At 44.8% G+C, this 21493-nt stretch overlaps 1 protein-coding gene and 1 long non-coding RNA gene across 2 annotated transcripts in view; one reads left to right on the forward strand and one right to left on the reverse strand.

Moving 5' to 3' along the window:
• The window catches only part of LOC128422327 (chromatin remodeling regulator CECR2), a 123857-nt gene that overhangs the window by 42455 nt on the left and 59909 nt on the right, over positions 1-21493 (forward strand). The gene's annotated exons all lie outside the window — the stretch shown is intronic.
• LOC128422335 (uncharacterized) overlaps positions 1-21493 on the reverse strand; it is a 33349-nt gene that overhangs the window by 9919 nt on the left and 1937 nt on the right. The gene's annotated exons all lie outside the window — the stretch shown is intronic.

A 21493-nucleotide genomic window follows, 5' to 3' on the forward strand; every position in this document is an offset into this window, starting at 1 on the left:
TGCCATGAATCTGGGCCCATAACCTGTTGTTGGGATACTGCCAGGGAGATAAAGTCCATCTTGGCCCCCAAGCTCGGTGCCGGACGATCCATCGACCTCCCGTAGTCAGGCAATATCAGCAATTCAGCGACACTAAGCCTCAGGCTTAGTGCACACTATATCAGCAGAATTCACACAGCAGGAAGTTGCACAAGCAGAGAGCAGAACATGCATATTTACAGTTTATTAGGCATTGGTCAGAACAAAGAAATCATGACCGTCTCCTCCGACTGCTCAGGCAAAAACAGCCAAAAACGAAACGAACTTACAACATAAACATCCTGTGAGACAGGAACTTACGCAGGCTGTTATACAAACATCCTGCTCCCTTTTAAGGTGGAACGGAAATATCCTAACAAAAGCATGCCAATGTGCTTTTGCAAAAGAAGGCAATGACCCATCCTATTATCCCATTATAATGTGTGTGGCAACTGTTTCTTTACTGTTGTGGATAATTCTTCACCCTTTCTCCACAGTGTAGTCAGTGATGAGTGTTAATGTTTGTGCAGAAGGACACTTTTTGCCTGAAATGTTGGGCATATATATTTTAAGAATTAATGCTGTGGTTCAGGCTATATTCCAGCTCTCTTCAGCAATGCTGCAGGAAGAAATTTTTTTTCCTTTAGTGAAATAACTAGCAGACCTCATTTCACCTGAAAATCAGAATGCATACTGTGAAGAATGGCTCTTTCAATATGAGACAGGTGGGGACAAGATGGCTTAGTGACGCACATGGTATGGTTGTAGTAGGAAATGGCTTTAATGCATGTGTGAACAAGGCCCCTGAACTCCGGCTCTATAAAAGTTACAAACAGATCATTGGGGTTGATGTTTAAGGAATTTTGCTGTTCCATCACTGTGTGTTTTTCTTGAGTTTGAGCTTCAGGAAAAAGAAGTGAAACTCTGGTTTCTTGTGGCTAATTTTATTAGGTATCTTCTATCACAGAACTGCAGTTCTTACAATTCCTTAGAGGGAAGTAATGACAAAAATGTCAAATAAAATCTAAAGCCAGTTAATGATCTTTATCTTACAATAAATGATATTGTCTACAAAGTGCATCTGCTATTTTCTTGCTTGATTTTTCTTCTCTAGATGTACAGAAACATTTGAAGAATGTCATACTACATCAAACTATTGGCCTAAACTCTGGATGGGGAACCAATGTTGTAGGACTTCCATGAGCCTTAGCCAGCATGGTCACTGGTCAGGAATGATGGAAGTTACAGATCAATAACATAGTGACAACCATAGGTTCCCCATCCAAGATCTAAAACCATGCAAGCTAAAATAGCCAAATCATGCTTTGTATGTTTGTTGTGTTTTTGACTGCAATCCTTTATCAGTTACTTGGAAATAGCCCTTATTCAATTCAGTGGGACTTGTTTTTGAGCAGATATGTGTAATAATCTTTTGCAATGATGATTGCTATGTACTTGTTAAAAATATCTGGCTGCCTTTCCATTATTAACCTTAGAAACTAACTAATGACACAATCATTATTAAGCAATCTGGAATGAAGGGTAACTGTCTATTCAATCCCCACAACCTGTTTTTCTAGACTTCAAATTTTACTTGGTTGGCCATAAACATTAGAGTGGCATTAAGGTTAATAAGAATTTCCTCTTGATAGTGTGGTAGATTGATTTTAAACCAAGCTGATTTAATTAGTTTTTTTGATTTACCAGGACGAAGACTGATTTAAATAATTAATTTAAATCAAGTTTCCCATTTGAAATGAACATAAATTCACTTGTCATGTTGAACTGGGGATAGAGAACCTCAAGCCCAGAGGCCAAGTTTTATCCTGCAGGCCACTCTGTTTGCCTGTAGAACACATACCTCTCCCTGGTCACACCCCACTCCTCAGGGTCTGCTTTGCACCCTCCTGGAGTCTTTTTGCTAGGTTAGAGTGTTTCTGAACTCTGATGAGGCTTCTTGCTTGCTTGCTTGGATGAATGTGTATAGAAATTAGCCTACTGTATAAAGATAACATTCACATGACAGCTCCCTTTTTCCAAGGGGCCGCATTGCGGGAGGGATTACGGGACCTCCCAGTTACCTGGCAGTGGGAGGTCAGTATGCTGCCCATGTCAGTATGACGCCCTGCCGTGTCACCAGTCAGGTTAGCTGGGGACCATGGCCTTCTGCTGTTTAAACAGCGGCACAACTTTGGGGCAGCCTCCATTCGTCCCCTTTCGTCCGATCACCCAGCCCACCCACCCTCTTTGCTTGCGTTGCTTGACTGTGGCCTTGCTATGACTAATGTCGGTCGCCAGGTTGTTGGGGCCGGGTAGGAATTGTTCCACTTGGCAAATTGACACTAGCCATTTGCTTTTCGCCACCTAGTAGCAATCATCACAACTTTGTAAGGTTAGGCATTGGGTAAGCCTTGTAATGAGGGGGCGGTTCTTGCCTCTGGCCTGCCCCTCCACGTTAAGGGTATCCCATTAAAGGGATCCAGGGGTGTGGTTCCTGTCCAAAGCTTGGGTGTAGGCTAGGGCCATGCCACAACCCCATCGGTGACCCTGGGGGTGCTCTTAATTCATGGGTAGGCAAACTAAGGTGTGGGGGCCGGATCATGCCCAATCACCTTCTAAATCCAGCCTGCGGACAGTCTAGGAATCAGTGTGTTTTTACATGAGTAGAATGTGTCCTTTTATTTAAAATGCATCTCTGGGTTATTTGTGGAGCACAGGAATTCGTTCACCCCCCCAAAAAAATAAAGCCCCCCCCACAAGGTCTGAGGGACAGTGGACCGGCCCCCTGTCTTAATTGATGTATATCATAGGGCTCCCCCTATCTGTGGTTGACCCGTTGAGACTTTCTGCAGACGGGCAGGAGTCAGGTTTGCATAAGCCAAACCTCTCACATCTGTAACCAATAAAGTTGTGGCCTTACTTATCCCATTAACCCAACATATGCGTGTCTGTGTGTTTATTTCTGGGGGAGTTGCGGGGCCCAGGGCCTCGCCACGCAATCATTGTTTTGTCTGTGTTTGCCTCTGGGCCCACTCACCATAAGGGAATGTGGCCAATGTTATTAGGCTGAAAAGGGTTTCCCATTTCCTGTGTTAAACCAAAATTAATGTTTTAACTATGAATTAATGCAAATAAATATTGTGCTGGTGCACATTGCTCTAAAGTCCCTGCTTTGCCCCTCCCTCACTTTTGGCTGTGCTGGGAGGAACAAACCACAATCCTTGGCTTACCAATTTTTTAAAATTCCGCCCGGATGCTATTTTTGGCAGACAAATCCCAGCTATATCTGGGAAATTCTGGACGTATGGCAGCTCTACACAGTGGAGGCTCTCCTAGTAGGGCTGCTGGAGCACAACCCTCCCAATGATAATGTCAAGTAAATTTAACCCCCATTTCAAAACCACACTCTTTCCTGTACATGTATTTTATTCTTCTGTGAATAACTTGAATAACTTGTGAATAACTTGTGAATAACTTGCGGATGCATTTCTCTCCCCGCCCGCCCCCCCCCGGCAATATTCTGTTCACTGGCCAATCAATTCTGCTGCGCACACTTCTCAGCCCTTGCTTCCATAGCCAACATCCACTGTGTGCACTGGTTCCACGCAGACCCCTGTGTAGGGGTGCGGGCACCTGTATTGCTGTGCTAAAGCGATCCATCACATGTGTCAACTTTTATCCCGTTTGAGAAGCTTCCTGCTCCCTTTTTTGTTATGAGGGCACTCTACATTGACTACTTTGACTGGGGAGGATTGAGGCCATTCCAGCCCTATCAAATGAGATATGTTCTGAGCATATGCAGAGCTGTTTCCCTGGAGGCTAGTTTTTAGTATGTTCTGGTAACCAGAGAAGCAATAAGGAGTGTTTCCTGCTCTGAGGTGATTTTGTTTTGTTTTGTATTTGCTTTATGAGCTTACTAGAAAGAAAGAGCAAGGGAGCAGGCAACTGTAGACAGTGTGTGTCTCTTTTTCTATAATAAATATATCTTTTTTACTTAATAGTTTTTTTTTTTTTGTGCAAATCCCTAGAGTGGAACACCCATTATATAGATATTTGGTTTGCTTTTAACACCCCCCTTTCTTTTTTAGTGACGCTTGGAATGGGTAGTGTATTAACAAAAAAAGAGGTAACAGGAAAGATAGGACCTCACAATCTGTTGAACTGTGCTCTTACTTCATACAAAAAAAAAAAGGCTTCCTTCTGAATTTCTCAATATTTTAAAAATTTACTCTGTTAATGGCAATGCAAATAGGCTGACTATTATATCCATATTGCAGGCGACAGCACGAGTGTGTGTGTGGATTATGTCAGCCCCGCTAACCCAGTGTTGTTATATTCATTTTGCTTCAGGGACTGGGTGAATTAGTGTATGACAATCCTGAAGTGTAGTCCTGTGTTGTTAACTGGGTTTCTGGTTTTTTGGGGGGGGGGGTTAGGGAAATACATTGGGATGGAGGCTGTGAAATTGTAGCAGTAGTGCAATTAATTGAGGCTGGAGGAAATGAAAGGAAATAGAAAGACATGAGGTTTAAATAGTGGACCAAATATGTTTGGATGCCAGGTCTACCCATGAGAACCAATGGAGGGGTAGACCTGGAATATACTGTGTCAGAGACTGAACCTATCAGGCCTCAAACCATTGCTCAGCTACCAGGTATACTAGAAATGATTGATCTGATCTCTGATGCTAATTGGATGTGTTTTTGAGTATTTCCTTTGTCCCCCCCCCCCAATATTTAAGTGGATGCCTATGCTAAATATACACACCCCATTGTTTAACATTTTCATGAAAATAGCAAAAAATGCACAAACAAAAAGCAAAAACAAACCAGCCCAAGTAAATCTTAAAAGCAGCAACTGGAGCAGCCTACTGACATTTAACTGCCTTTGATATCTACCCAAAGCTTAGCAAGGTTTGAAGTCAGGCAAACCTGCCTTGGAAGGCTATTCCAAATTCTGAGTGCCACCTCTTTTGCCCCTTCACTGTACAGCTAAGGATGGGGGAGGGGCTGTTGGACTTAACAAACGGCCTCAGAAATTGATCATAGTGCTTGGGCAGCTTCCTATGGGAGAAGGAGATTCTTGAGATACTCTGGTCTCAAGCTATTTATGACTCTAAAGGTCAAAAAAGCACCTTGGATTGAGCTTGGAAACAAACTAGTAACCATTGTAGCTGGTAAAAGAGCAGTGTAATGCGATACAGTCCACCGGCTCTAGTCAGAATTCTGGCAGCCACATTTTGAACCAATTGAAGCTTCTAAACTCTCTTCAAAGGCAGCTTCACATAAAGTGGCTCCACATCTGACCTGGAAGTGACATTGCTTAGGATATGAATCACCAATGCCAAATTTGAATGCCTTTAATGCACTGTAGCAAACACTTCTTCTGAAATTTGTAACATGAATATTGGTAAAATAGTTTTATCATCTCTCAAAGCTGTATTAGATGTGGCAATAATCAGTTTTTCCAAACTGAGGGAAGGGTACTACTGTTTTTGTAGTTTTGTAATTGGTAGCAATATTATTGTTTATTCATATATAGTGGCATTCACAACAGGATATGCAACAGAAAATGTAAGCATAGTGTTTATTATAATATCACAAACCAGCTTAAAAGGAGGTATTGGCATATGAACAAAGGCAACATAATGCTTTGTTTCCAAGGTCTGATAGTAATTAATGCTTCATTTACAACTGCTCTCTGATGAACCTAGATAGCTAAAATAAAAAGGTTCTTCTTGTATCAATACAATGAAGCTCTTTGACAAATTATGAACCATCATTCTATTTTGCCACCTGTGTGTTCCTAAATTCATGAAAGAAGACAGGTCTGGTGCAGATTCATTTTTTTCTGGTTTCTAAACAGGATGTTCCCGTTTTCTGTTTCAGATAACGCAGCTCACCTGTTGTAACCTCATACACTATTGCCCACATTCTAAGTGATTTTCAATACATCTGTTACAAACTTAGATGTTCAGCAGAACTATAAATTTTAGTTCACATGCTCATGTGTGTTAAACAAATTCCTTTTCAGCACAAGGTTCTTTTCTGTGAAGAGCATGGTGATGGTCAACTGGAAACTTTCTATCTAGTGAAGACTCATCCATGTAGTTAGGAACGTGCCATGTAGTTCTTGTAATTTTCACAACCACCACCTCATTTCCTTCAAGCAGTTTACGTTAGGGTAATGTAATGGTTATAGGGGTTGCTCGTGCGTAAGTTGCCGCCACTCCTGGCTAGGTTGCCTGGTTAAACCTTTTCTGTCCGGACAGCCCTTCACTTCGTGGCGGTTTCAGTCGCTAGCAGAATCCGTCAGTGGGCATTTCTTGAACCTCTTCCAGCAAAGAAGTTCTTGGACGCCAAGTCGCCGCCTACTCTCCCTGCGTGGAAGTCTTCTGCGCAGGGTGGGTGTGGGCAGTGGAGGACCCGTGCTCTCCTCGCTGGTCTCCTGCGAGGAGTCCTGGAGCCCCCTCTCCACTTCCCCCATCGGCCCCCCTTTATCCCTGGTGTTACGCTGATTTCCTTCCCCAGCCGAAGAGCTGCCTCTCTCCCTGCTGTGCCCTTCTCCAGCATCGCTGTGGAGCCTTGCCTCCGCCTCTAGCTCCGATGGCAGTTCCCTGACAGGTAGTCATATTTTTATAGCAAAACTCATGCACCTGTAATAGTTGTTAGATGAGTTGATTCAGTAAGTGACGCTTTTACCATCCCTACACCTGCATGCATAGGAAAGCTTCCCGTGTTGAAGTAGCACATGTCACCCAATTGTTAAAGGTATAGCAGCTTTGGCAGGGAAAAACGTTGGCTATCATGGCAACAAAATATCTGAAGAAATACTTGATCTGATGCATGAGACACACATAAGTCATGGGTGCTTGGGACAAAGCAGAACAGGGTGGTGTCAGAAAGATGACTTCTGATGGGGAGCAAGTGAGTCTCTAACCATAGTAATCTTCAGTTAGCAAAAGCAAAATTACTCAGAACTGTGACTGAATAATATTTGTCTCTGGAAACATTTTAAAGAATGGTGTTAATTCACTTAAAGCTCATTTGATAAACTTGTTCAAAAAAGATAATAGCCCTTCCTGTAAGGGTGAAGACCCTGAGAGTTCCTCTAGGAGACTAGGCAGGAAAGCTCCTGTGAATGGGAAATGACTTCTTCCAGGCTATTGATGTATCACAAATAACTAACTAAGGATTAGGTGGATGAGCTAGTGATAATGTTTGAGACTATTAATGTTTTTGTAGATGAAATTGGAAGGCTGCCCTTACATAACTTAGAACATTCTCGCACTTGCTTCTGTATCCTGTCACAATTTCTGCATCCAGTTGGCATGTAGAGGGAAATTCTTGGAACTGCTAGGCCTGGTCTATGCATGCTGGTAGAATAATGTGGTAACTAATGTAATGCCCTCCAAATGTTGTTGGACTCCAGCTCTCATCAGTCCCTGCCAGCACGCCCAATAACTAGGGGTGATGAGAGTTGGAGTTCAACAACAACTTGAAGGGGCACCACATCGGCTACCACTATTTGAGATAGTAACCAGTTCAGGCTGCAATGTAAGGCATAATATTTTTGAATTCTGTACTACACGAACAATTCCTTGAAAATAGAAAATGAACACAGCAGGGAAATGTCCAGGCTAGAAACTTTCTCTCAGATGTGTGTGTGGGTTTTTTGTTTGCAGATATTTTCTTTTAAACCAGGGTGGGTTATCATGTGGCCCAATTACTGCATGCGGCCTCAAGGCCATTTTTGGTGGCCCTTGGCAACATTTGATGACTCCTGCCCACAGCCCTCACAGGGCCTTCCCAAAGCTGGTAAGTGAGGTGCTGTCCTTTGGGCAGCAGACATGAGGGCTCTGATAGGGTCCTAGAGTCCTTCGTCCTTCCCAAAGCCTAGTTAGTGCTTTCCCAGCTTTAGAAAGGAGGTGAGAGGGCTCTAGGAGTCCAGTGTCATGCTTAGCCAGCTTTGGGAAGACTTTCTGAGAGCCGGGGTGGGGGTGAGCAGGTGTCATATTTTGGCCTTGCTCCCCACATCCTGTGCGATAAGGCAATGTGCAGTCCACGGTTTCTGTGTCAAAAGTACTCTTGCTGCCCTATTAGACTGCCCTGTTTTGAATGTAAGGGAAGCAGTCAAACAAGACAATCACCCTCAAGTTGTAAGCCTCTTTCATTCAGTTATCGTTCCTCTCTTAAAGTCTGTTTGCATTTTTGTACTTGAAGTAGTGCCCTGCTACTGATATTGCAAACTACATAGCACAGTTTTATTATTGAAGTCTACAGTAGGATTTTGTTTTACATTACAGTTTCCAAACTGTAATCTTGTTTCTTACCAGCATCTTTTTTCTCCCAGCTGTGATTAGTGGAATGTGAATTCCTGTGAGGACCCTGGTTCTTCTGTCAGCTGCCATGAAAGCAGCAGTGCTGGTCACTAAGCAACAGTGTTCGGTCCTGTTTGGTTTTGTTTTATTAGCATCCTGTGTAAGATGACGGCTCAGTGGAGCAAAGCAGTACTGTGTGGACATCAGGAAAGCTAAGGAAAAGTGGAATTCCAATTGGAATTAAGAGGCCAGCCTGGGAATATTAGCTAGCTATGTCAAGTCTCTAAAGGATGCTTGAATAGTTTCTATCAAAGTCTGAAAGTCTTAACTGTTCATCTTCTTGATGTAGTTTAATTATTGAATGGAGCTGAACATTCTGCTGTGCATGTATAAAAAGTTAATTTTACTTTTGTAGTTTAATACTCAGGTTTTGCTTTGTGCCTTAATATGTAACATAAATTAGAGGTGTTCTCTTGAAATATCTTTGGCATTTTCGATACAAATCTTTATTCCTCTCTATTCCTGTACATTTCTTGTGAATTCTGCAGCACATTGATTTTACATTCACTCTATTCTGTTAAAAAAAAAAGCAATTGCTTCTTTAACATTGTTTTAGCTATTGCTCATCACTACCAAAGCCATGATGCCAGCCAGTACAGCTCTTTCACAACTGGGAACCAAAACTCAGTTGCTACATAGCATAATGATATCACACTTAGTACATAGTCTCCAGCTGGCTGGGGTCACCCATGTGGCTCATCTAGGAAGCCTTGGTTACCACCTTTGTTGCTTTTCTTTGTTATGCCATCATGTACTCAAATTCAATTTTCTTGTGGTTCCCAAACCTTTCCGCCCACAGACCACTTGAAAATTGCTGAGTGACTTGATGGAGCACTTACATTTTTCTGCTTCTTGTAGCAGTTGTATTGCACTGTGCTAGATAATTATTATTTTTAATTTCATTTTTGTTGCTACTTTTAATTTTTATAATGTATTTTTTTAAAATTACAATTTGAGTTCCACAAGATTCAAATTGTGACTGTTCTTCACTGATATGCTGTGAACCATCTGAACGAAGCTTGTGTACCACTGGTGGTCTACTGACCACCGTTTGGGAACCTTTGCAGTAGGCTATATAGCATTGTGACATATCACATTGATTATATCAAGGATGGGGGGAGCTATGGTGCTTAAAATGTCGTTGGACTACAGTTTTCACTATGTTTGACTATTGGCCGCACTATCTGGGGCTGATGGAATTGAAGTTCGTTCACCCCTGGCGGGCCACAGCTTCCCCATTCTTGGATTGCATGATTCTTGATTAGTTGGGACCACATTTTCTAGGATCAAAAAAGCTGCACAAAAGCAGTAGCAGAAAGTATTGACTAGGAGCGCTTGACAAACCCCCCTCTAATACGTTCATGCCGGCAGTGGGCTACCCACGCTATATGTGTGTGCACATGCATAGTCAAACACAATACACACAGGTATGGGTCATAGCAGAGATGTGTGTACATACAGGTGCACAATGCTGCTCTTCAGCTGATCCATGAAGATCAGGTGTGTGGGAGGGTTATTGCCCCCTCTCTGCTTATCAGACGATAGATCTGAATACTAGGGAAGAATGCTGGGCTAGGTAGAGTGATTTAAATCGCTCCACCTATCCCAATGCCATGTCTACTTTAAATGCTTTCTTTTTGCTTCTGCCACCAAAGTCAGCAGAAATGGGGTGGGGCAAAATTTGCTTGGGGGTTAGCACGGTAACAAACAGAATAAAAATGGTTACTATTCCTGCAATGAATGGTATGTATGAAATATACCTACAGATTTTTAGTCATAGGTGAATATTTATTTCAACCTTAAGTTCCAATAGGGACGCGGGTGGTGCTGTGGTGTAAATCACTGAGCCTTGGGCTTGCGGATCGGAAGGTCAGCAGTTCGAATCCTTGTGACAGGGTGAGCTCCCGTTGTTCGGTCCCAGCTCCTGCCAACCTAGCAGTTCAAAAGCACGTCAAAGTGCAAGTAGATAAATACCGTATTTTTCGCACTATAGGACGCACTTTTCCCCCCCAAAAAATGAAGGGGAAATGTGTGTGCGTCCTATGGTGCGAATGCAGGCTTTCACTGAAGCCTGGAGAGCGAGAGGGGTCGGTGCGCACCGACCCCTCTAGCTCTCCAGGCTTCAGGAGAGCCCCACCGCCAGCCCCACAAGCTCAGGGGAACAGCGGGGAGGCGGAACGCCGCCATCCCGCTGTCCCCCGACTTGGCTAGAAGGCTGGGGGGGGGGAGAAGCCGGCTCCTCCCCGTCCTAGCCCCGCAAACTCGGGGGACAGAGGGAGAGGCGCAGTGCACCCTTCCCGCTGTCCCCCGACTTGGCTAGAAGGCTGGCGGGGGGGGGGGAGAAGCCGGCTCCTCCCCGTCGCCAGCCCCGCAAACTCGGGGGACAGCGGGAGAGGCGCAGCGCGCCCCGCCCTCTGTCCCCCAACTTGGCTAGAAGGCTGGCGGGGGGGGGAGAAGCCGGCTCCTCCCCGTCGCCAGCCCCGCAAACTCGGGAGATAGCGGGAGAGGCGCAGCGCGCCCTTCCCGCTGTCCCCCGACTTGGCTAGAAGGCTGGCGGGGGGGAGAAGCCTGCTCCTCCCCGTCGCCAGCCCCGCAAACTCGGGGGACAGCGGGAGAGGCGCAGCGCGCCCTTCCCGCTCTCCCCCGACTTGGCTAGAAGGCTGGCGGGGGGGAGAAGCCTGCTCCTCCCCGTCGCCAGCCCTGCAAACTCGGGGGACAGCGGGAGAGGCGCAGCGCGCCCTTCCCGCTGTCCCCCGACTTGGCTAGAAGGCTGGCGGGGGGGAGAAGCCTGCTCCTCCCCGTCGCCAGCCCTGCAAACTCAGGGGACAGCGGGAGAGGCGCAGCGCGCCCTTCCCGCTGTCCCCCGACTTGGCTAGAAGGGTGGCGGGGGGGAGAAGCCTGCTCCTCCCCGTCGCCAGCCCTGCAAACTCGGGGGACAGCGGGAGAGGCGCAGCGCGCCCTTCTTGCTGTCCCCCGACTTGGCTAGAAGGCTGGCGGGGGGGAGAAGCCTGCTCCTCCCCGTCGCCAGCCCTGCAAACTCGGGGGACAGCGGGAGAGGCGCAGCGCGCCCTTCCCGCTGTCCCCCGACTTGGCTAGAAGGCTGGCGGGGGGGAGAAGGCTGCTCCTCCCCGTCGCCAGCCCTGCAAACTCAGGGGACAGCGGGAGAGGCGCAGCGCGCCCTTCCCGCTGTCCCCCGACTTGGCTAGAAGGGTGGCGGGGGGGAGAAGCCTGCTCCTCCCCGTCGCCAGCCCTGCAAACTCGGGGGACAGCGGGAGAGGCGCAGCGCGCCCTTCTTGCTGTCCCCCGACTTGGCTAGAAGGCTGGCGGGGGGGAGAAGCCTGCTCCTCCCCGTCGCCAGCCCTGCAAACTCGGGGGACAGCGGGAGAGGCGCAGCGCGCCCTTCTTGCTGTCCCCCGACTTGGCTAGAAGGCTGGCGACGGGGAGAAGCCTGCTCCTCCCCGTCGCCAGCCCCGCAAACTCGGGGGACAGCGGGAGAGGCGCAGCGCGCCATCCCGCTGTCTCCCGACATGGTTTGGAGGCTGGCGGAGGGCTTCCTCCTCCCCCAGCCCCGCAAGCTCCCAGAGCGATGCCAAAGCTGTGCGCAGCTTCGGCATGGCTCTGGGTCCCGTTCTGGGGGAGGGGGAAGCTCGGGCTTCCCCCGCCCCAGCCCCGCGCCTGGCGGGGGGGGATAAATTTTTTCCCCTTTATTCCCCCCCCCCCCCAAATCTAGGTGCGTCCTATGGACCGGTGTGTCCTATCGTGCGAAAAATACGGTAGGTACCGCTCCGGCGGGAAGGTAAACGGCGTTTCGTGCGCTGCTCTGGTTTCGCCAGAAGCGGCTTAGTCATGATGGCCACATGACCCAGAAAAACTGTCTGTGGACAAACATTGGCTCCCTCGGCCAGTAAAGCAAGATGAGCACCGCAACCCCAGAGTCGTTCGTAACTGTACTTAACTGTCAGGGGTTCTTTTCCTTTACCTTTAAGTTCTAGTAGGGCTGCTGAATTGGCTGATTGATTAATATAGACTGGTTTGGGTGTAGGCTGTTGAAATGAGTTTCTGGAGAATAAATTTCTGCATTTGAATTCAGATGAGGGTGTTTTTAATGCCTGGCCTTTCATCCCCATGCTCATGAGATGGAAGCCACAGCCCAGAGCCAGTCCGTACCTAAAATGGAGAGTATCCTCGTCCTATTTCTTTGCTTGTTGGCCGGGGAGGTGGCATTTTGAAATAGGATTATAGCTTTGAGCCCCTAGCTTTGGAGCTGCAGCCTGTTCACCACGTTGCCAATGGGCTTAAAGGCTTAAGAGAACTCCCAGTAGGTACCAGGAAGCCTCTTAATGTAGAAGTTGGCAACATTGTATGATCAGCTGTTCTGTTTTTATCTCTTTGCAGTATAGCTTGAGTTAGCATGTAGCTAAAGCCATGATGCTTCTGGGAATAGCATCAAGAACAAACTGGTTTGTTAGCAGATAGTCTTGCTGATGCTATTTGTAAGTCTGTGATTGCACTCACTTAAGGGCTATGCAAAGCAGGGTAACTGAAAACACTGAACTTGTTTACCTGTTGGAAGGTATACACATTCTCAGCATGTGTGTACGCTGACTCTCTTTGCAGAGAACCTCACCCTAATACTGTATGCACAAATTTGTACCTGCTTTTTGGTGGTTGGAATGCTGGGCATTTCTTTTAACAGTGTGAATGTGGGTTAATGTGGGTTAATTCTTTGTATTTTTGACTACATGACCTAGGATTTTCTAACATACACCCAAGATTTTGCTAAATCCGGTCAGATGCTTTTGCATCTTTTTTTACACTGCCCAATTAACAACATCCTGCAGGCTGTTCACAATAAAACTTAAAAATAATAAAATTAATATCCTGCAGGCTGTTCACAATAAAACTTAAAAATAAAAACCATAAAAACATACAGAATAAAACCAACTACATTATTAACTAAGTAAAGTCTGTATCATCAAAACATTTATTAATGATCTTAAGATGCCTAATAAAATTAAAAGGTCTTCATCTGGTAGTAAAATGAGTATAATATAGTTGCCAGGTAAGCATCTCTGGAGAGGTCATTCTGCAATCAGGATGCCATTCTGGGGGGAAAAACCTTTTCTGGTAGCCACCAGCCATATATCATTTGATGTGGTTACCTTGAGAATGGTCTCCAAAGAAGATATTAGGGTGCAGGTAGGTGGTAGCAGATGGTGGGATGGCACAGGTGGGGCTGTACTGTTGTCCTGGCTTCCCAATGCTATGCACCCACTTAAAATAACTTCCAATTCATTCAGCCTTTATTATATAAGAACATAAGAAGAGCATGCCTGATCGGCCAGTGGCCAATCTAATCCAGCATCCTGTTCTCACCGTGACTGACCTATGGGAAACCAGCAAGCAGGATTTGAGCACAAGAGTATTTTGCCCACTTGTGATTCCCAGCAACTAGTGTTTAGATACAAACTGCCTCTGACAATGAAGATAGAACATAGCTAGTAGTTGTGGCTAGCAACTGTTGATAGCCTTGTCCTCCAAGAATTTGTCTAATTCTCTTTTAAAGCCCTTTAAGTTGGTGGCTGCCACTGTCACCCCTTGGGGCAAGTTCCATAGTTAACTGTGGTCTGCATGAAGAAGTACTGTACTTACTTTTCTGTATCCACTTTGCCATGCATTATTCTGTAAACTTGTGTAATGCCACATTCTCCAAACAGTTTCAAATGCTGCAACCTTCCCTCAAAGTGGAGTTACTCCATCCCCTATATACATACCAATAGCTCCTTTATGCACACTGGCATGGTGGTAATTCAAGCTTGGAGCTAGGAAGATATTGTTCCAAATTTTTGTTGGATTTTAAAGTGTGGTGGGTGTATTGTATGTTGAACTTCAGTGACTCACTCAGGCTGTGCACAAGTGTTGTCAATGTAAAGTTTATTAAACAAGTTTATTAAGAAGTTTATTAAACATGTATCCAGCAAAACTCTAAATAAAGGCCTGCAGTAAGATGGAGGAGGGAGTCTATATGCACAGGGACATTGCATAGTTAATTCACTGTACCTGAATGTAGTTCAGTTCATATCTATTGTACATTTATCAGCTGTTTATTTTATAAACCTTTATTATATCGAATTTATTTATTTCTTCACGATCACATTTTGTTTTTTGGGTAGAAAGCAAACTTCCCCTGTATGTTTCTGATGGCCTTCACCTGTTTTCCTACTGGAATGCCACAGTTACCGTACCTTGAACATAGTGTGCACAGTGGGAAGCATATGCTATTCCTATCCTCTCCCATTTGCAGCATGAACTGATACCCTTTCAGTTAGTAAAACAGACATGGGTTAAGCAGGATATATACTCTGCTTTAGAGGAAAAGGGATTATTTGAAGGGATGGGCGGGACTCTTAGCTGCAGAGGGAGAGCAGCATGGCCTCCAGATGCTTTGTCTGCTAACAGCAGTAACACCAAACTGACTAGAATATAGAGATACTGAACTCAAGGATTCTCAAACTCTGCTACTAAATAAATGTCTCTTTTCTAAGACCTAAAGGAAATGGGAGATATGTGTTGTGAAATATATTTAAATGTATGGAAAAGCAGTGGGAGAGCAAAAAGTACATTTGTGTTTAACGCAAACAGGTTTTATACAGAGAAAAAGCTGGAAATAGTTGTTAGATTTTTAAAAATCACTTTACAAACCTCCATGGTGTTTGCTCAACATGTGTATAGGCCATCAGAGTAAAATGGGCAGCTGTGGCTCACTGGTTGCATTAATTTATGGTGCAAGATGCAAGTGGAGGAATTCCTTTTTATTGAAGTGCTTTCCTGAGGGTCACTCTTCAAAGCCCATGTTCCTTGTGGTACATTTATTTCCTTTTCCTTTTCTGTCATTGTTGAGTAGCTTAAACATTTTCCCCCTCTATTCATGTCACAGGGATAGCTTGAGAATACTAGATGTGATTGTTCATGGCGCATGGTAGGTGTAAGCAAAATATAGCTTGTGGGTTGGTTCAACATGGAACTCAGATGCTTGATTCCTCATCGGGTACATTTCAGTGTGATTGCAGACAACTTGCTAAATCTCACAGGTCTGCTCTGAGGATAAAGAATGAGGACACAGTGTATACAGCTCTGATATTCTTAGATAAAGTGTGGGAAAATACATAAATACTAATGAAGTCTACAGATTTTGTTGCTGCTCTATTGCCCTAGTAAGGCAGTCAGTACAGGCATGGTGCAATGCATTGTACATGGCACAGTGCTGGCAGGAAGGCTTATCAAATCTGAAAATCCACTGCTGCTTTCTTCTCAGCACAGTGGTGTTACCAGAGGAGAGTAGGGAGTCATGGGGTAGCAGTTTTGCTCTTCAGCAGCTGCCTTCACAGTTTGAGCTGCTGTTTGGTTCCCTTGAGTAGCTGAGCCCCAGATGCTAGGTACATATGTAGCACTCACAACACATGGAGGAGAGGAAGCAGTGAGCCCTGGACCTTCTGTCCAAGTTCGACCTAACTTCCAGTCTGCTTCTTGGACCTCCATGGTTGCTTCCACCTGCCCTGGCCTGCCTACTCATGAGTGTCAGCCATTAAAGAAGCAGCCAGCTTACTTCCTGTCCTGCTGTGTCAGACTGACTGCTGGGTATTCAGAGGTACTAGTGGAGTTGTACAGTGCCCAGAGAGCCAAAGTGACCTGCATAGCTTTTTATGCCTCCCTACTGCTTAACAAAAGCAGAATTAACCATGCAGACATGTGATTGATTTGAATATTTTATAGAGGTTGCAGAATTTGGGCTATCTTAGTGCAAGAGTTTTGCTTCTAAATGCAGTGTAGTGCTTACCATATTACCGGTATATCTCTAGTTCTTGGCACACTAGTGTCTGGGAACACTTTTCATCATTAATGAAGTAGGGGATGCAGTCTCCTTTCTTTAGTTTCTGTATGTCTGTTTGAATCTCTATACTGATATTGTGTGTGTATGTGTGTATGCACGCCAATCTAGTTATCTTCAGACTTCCTGTCTTGGATAACAACATCCAGCAATTGAGGGAGTGACATTCAGCACACTGTAGTTCAGTTTAAATGTGGTTCAGTTTAGATGTATTAGCCAAATTTGAGGTTTGAGTCCCTACCTTTGGCTCCCTGGGTTTGCGCTGTCCCACCTCCCTGGTAATAGTAACGGATACACTTTGCATTGGGATGGCGTTCAATCTCAAACAGCCCCCCCCCCATGTTTCTCAGAATGTCAGGCCACTCTTGCTATAGAGTAGACCTGGGGAATCCTTTGTTCTCAGAACTCAGGAGCCTGGCTCATCAGAGGACCCTCCTATGGCCTCTCCTTTTCTTCCTTCTGCCATGCCCCTCCCTTCCTTCTCATAGGCTGCCCCCTGTACATAGTTAACACAGGCAGTACTTCAGCTTCTTTCCTCCCTCCAGCAACCTTCCCTTTGGCTCCCTGGGAATTGATGTTAGTACCTCCTACTTAGCCTTGCAGCACTTGGGTTATCTGTAACCGAGGCAGAAAAAGTCACCTTCTTCCTTGCCTGACTGTGTTCCAGCTGAAAGCACAACACACTGTAGAGCTTTTTCCGTTTCTGTTTTTCTATATACACTGAGTGGGGAGGCATGCCCTCCAGCCTGGTCTTGGTTGCCAGGGAAGCTTCCTGTAAATACTGACAGAGGCTTGAGCCAATGGCAGGTGTCTTCTCACAGTAACTATAGGTTTGTTTGGTTTTTGTTCAATTTAAATTACAAAAACTATGGTTACCACAAACCATACTTCGTTTTCAAATCAGAACTGGAAATCTAGTGGAAACCAGAACCAACATATTTAATATATTCTGATCAGGTATAAAGAAAACTTTAGGTGAAATTAAATTTTAGGTGAAATAAAAAATATCATTGGATATGAAAGCATGGATTCCAGTTCTGTTATTTATTTATTTATTTATATGTTTGTTTGCTCCATAAAGCTCACAGGCATAGTTATCCACCTCCCACTTTATTCTCACTGCAACCCTGTGAAGTAGGTTAGGCTGAGAGATTGCGACTGGCTCAAGATTACTCAGTGAATTTCATGGCTAAGCAGGGATTGGAACCCAGTTCTCCTCAGCCCTAGTCAAACACTCTCACCTCTATGCTTCACTTAGTTATAGTAACCATGGTTTGACCATTCAGACATAACAATAAGCCTTAGTTACTGCAAACCAATAAAATGAGGGAAGAAATTGGGTACGTGGAGGAGGAATCGTGATGAGAGGAGGGAGCATGTGAGCCTGAAACATGGCTTCCTTGGAGAAACTGTGACTTGCCTGTGGTAGTGTTATAGTAGATACTGAATATGCCCCTTTTAGTGGTCCTCAGGCAGCTCAATGTTAAAGAACAAAACCCTCAAGGGTTTTTTTTAATGGTCATAAGTTGCCTGTAGTATTAGGGTTGAAAGAGCAAACTGCCCCATGCATCTTAAAGATCAGTACATTTAATGTAGCATTAGCTTACATAGGCAAGGCTTTGTTTCATCTGTTGCAGTGTTAAGATTGTTGTTTTAAAAGTTGCAGTACCCAATTAAATTGAGACAACCATGCTGGGAAAAGAGTACAAGCACAAACCTTCCATTCCTTCCATTTCTAATGACAGGGGGCAATATTCGCTTTTCCCCTTTCTTTTGCCAGAGACAGTTTGCTGTTACTGTTGGATTTGCCTGGCCAATGTGAAAGAAATGCTACAATTACTTTGTGGCTTTCAGTTTATAACCCTCTGCTTTGTAACAAAGCTATCACTTCACACCTGTGCTAAGCCACCATTGTAACATTATCCCCTTGTTCTAATGCTTTCCAAACAGCCTCCCATATGTAGTTATAAAAAGGTTGGGGGAGGGACCAAACCTGTGAAGTCTGGAAATAGCAGTATCATTAAGAGCAAACCCAAAGAGAAGCAGACCTCTTCTTCCCTTACTCATATTTAGCTCTTGGCTGAAGTGATAAGGAATCCAGGAAGGGTACAAAGGATCATCATTTGGTCCTATTGAAAATTGTTAAGTGTTACTAAAGCTCTTCTCCCTTTTCTTTGAGAAAGTGGCAGCAAAGGGGACAATGTCTGACTCCTTCAGAGTTAACCGTTCCTATTCCTAATGATTGAAGTGCCAAGAAAGCGATCTCTGTGAAGAGAGCTGTCGATTTGGTTTCTGTTGCTTGGGAGAAGGGGTGTGTGTGTGTTTTGACTCCTAACTCCGTATAGTCTTTTGTCTTTACTGTAGAGGCAGTTCAAATACAGAATTGGGGGTGGAGGTTCCAGTGGAAGGGTTTTCAATTCAGGAAGCCATAAAGCACTTGAGCATCTAATTGAAAGTCGGCAATATACAGCCCTTTTGCTGTTCAATTGCCTACAGGGCTTCACAGAAGTGAAGATGATGGGAAATTAGGGAAGAGTTTCTTTAACTGCAGCTGTGACAGGGGAATGACACACAGATCCTAGTGGTTTTGGGGAAAAAATGCAAGAAAAGAAAGACAGGTGGAATTGGAGATCATACTACAAATTGGGGGGTTGGTTTATACAAGGGACTGGAATTGCTTAACCCCAGAAGACACGAAAGAGGAAGAAGAAGAAGAAGAGTTTGGATTTGATATCCCGCTTTATCGCTACCCCTAGGAGTCTCAAAGCGGCTAACAATCTCCTTTCCCTTCCTCCCCCACAACAAACACTCTGCGAGGTGAGTGGGGCTGAGAGACTTCAAAGAAGTGTGACTACTCAAGGTCACCCAGCAGCTGTATGTGGAGGAGCGGGGACACAAACCCGGTTCACCAGATTACGAGTCTACCGCTCTTAACCACTACACCACGCTGGCTCTAAATAAATAAGGCTGACCCACTGCAAGATTGTTTAATAAGTTGTTTAACATCTACATGAAACCATAAGTGAAGGTGATATAAGGTAAAGGTAAAGGGACCCCTGACCATTAGGTCCAGTCGTGACCGACTCTGGGGTTGCGGCGCTCATCTCGCTTTATTGGCAGAAGGAGCCGGCGTACAGCTTCCAGGTCATGTGGCGAACCAGAGCAGCACATGGAAATGCTGTTTACCTTCCCGCCGGAAGTGCTCAGTGCTATCTGTGGAAGTGCAAGGTTGAGGATGGCAGAGGCAAGGGCAGTTTAGACTGCCGCACCAGCTGTAATCCATTCTTGGTTATCCATGCAGTAGTGAAGGCCCTGATAGACTACTGTTAACGCCTTAATATTGACATTTATAAGGCCCTTTCTTGGCTGAGGACTGGGATAAAAATGCTTTCAGTAAATAAGTAAATATGCTCTACGTGGACCTGCTCAAAAAGATGATCCAAAGGCTTCAACTGGTACAGATTAAAGCCACCCAGTTTCGTTGGAGGTGAGGTGGTCATGGTAGGAGTCATACTGGTTGCTGGTGCATTTCCAGTCCAAATTGAAAGCTGCTGGTACTGACTCTTAAATAGTGCAGGGCAAGGTTATTTGAAGGACCACCTTCACCTGTAGCAGCCTGCTCGTGTTTTGTGATCAGTTTTGCAAGCCCTTCCTGGAGTTCTGCCAGTGAGATCAGTTAGGTTGGCAGGCATGAGAGAGATTGTATGTTAAATAGTGGATCCCAAATGGGACATAGATGACTCCTTCTTTGCAGGCCTTCAGGCAGGCTGTAAATATTTCTTTGTTTCAGGTTGTTGTTATTTTTAAACAGGACTGTGATTCTTTTGATGATGATGATGATGATTTACTAGCATTTGAATGGTCTTGGTGTTTAAATGGGATTTCAATAGTTTTATGGCTTAGCTGGTTTTAAATTATATGCTGGTTGATACTGTTTTTATAGCTGTGGTTGATTTTAATGGCTGTATATTTTTATGGTGATCTTTGTTTTTGTTTATAATTATATTTCAATTTCTTATGGAAGCTGACTTGTGAGGGCATTTGCCCTAAAAGACAAGTTACGAACATTTTAAATAAATAAAATCACTCCCTTAGGGCACAACCCTATACTTAAGTTCCCCAGCTGAGGTACTTTAGAATCTGTCAGAAGCTGCTGGCGAAACCTGAGACATACTGCTGGCACAACATACACACTGGTGGAACTGCTTTGATATGCTCCTGGCGTCTATGACTGAGCCTTGACTGGGAGAAGATAAATGCCACATGATGTGTCTGCTTCTTTTCTGGTGCTGTGTTTTAATAGTTAGGAAACTTCTCCTTGGAACCTGTATTGTCAGGCCCCCCAAAGGTGAATGGGGAGCTCAAAACTCCCACCACCTATTTCTTAACTCCCACACCCTATGGAGCCCGCCACTGGAAGTTATAATTCTAACCTGCTGCTGTCAAGGAGGACTTGTGGCTTCCCATGTTGCCTTTCTTTGGCTGCTTGCCAAAAGAGTATTTTCTTCTATGGAAAGGTTTTGAACTTGTCCTCAGCAGTGCTGTACACTCTGCAGACGTCCTGCCCAAAGAGCTATGTGGGTACAGTTCTGTGTGTCTTCTCTTTCCTTCCCTTTGTGTGCCAGGTGGTGATCAGCAAGAGGGTATTTGAACCCCTGTCTTGCAGGGATGCCAGTAGCAAAGGTTGTTGCTGGGTGGGGTTGATGAAGTAGAGGCACTCAAGCAACATTTTGTTTGGTGAACACATTGAAACCGGGTTTGTTGAGTGTGTATCCTTGTGATTGCAAGTTCAGTGGCTCCCTCGGTACATGAGCAGCATGTGGGCCTCATTACCAGGACAGTCCCTGATTCCAGGGATGGTAAATACATCTGACTTTTTATGCCACAAATGGCTTTGTACCAATGTAGTTGTGGCATCTATCCCACGAAGCAGAATTCTGTATGGGATAACTCTATTAGCTTTCTTATTGCTTTATTGTTAATATTAAATTTGTATACATCCCTTCATCTGAAGATCACAGCATGGTTCACAAAATAAAAATGCAAAATGACAACGCAAAGTACATAATAAAACAAAAACAAACCAGTAAACGCCCTTACACAAACACATTTAAAAGGTCATAGGCTGTTAATCAGCCAAAGGTCCGGTTATAGAAAAATATTTTTGCGTGCTACCTAAAGATATGTAATGAAGGTTCTAGCTGAGC

Source organism: Podarcis raffonei, chromosome 10, assembly GCF_027172205.1.
Source record: "Podarcis raffonei isolate rPodRaf1 chromosome 10, rPodRaf1.pri, whole genome shotgun sequence".
NCBI classification, from domain to species: domain Eukaryota; kingdom Metazoa; phylum Chordata; class Lepidosauria; order Squamata; family Lacertidae; genus Podarcis; species Podarcis raffonei.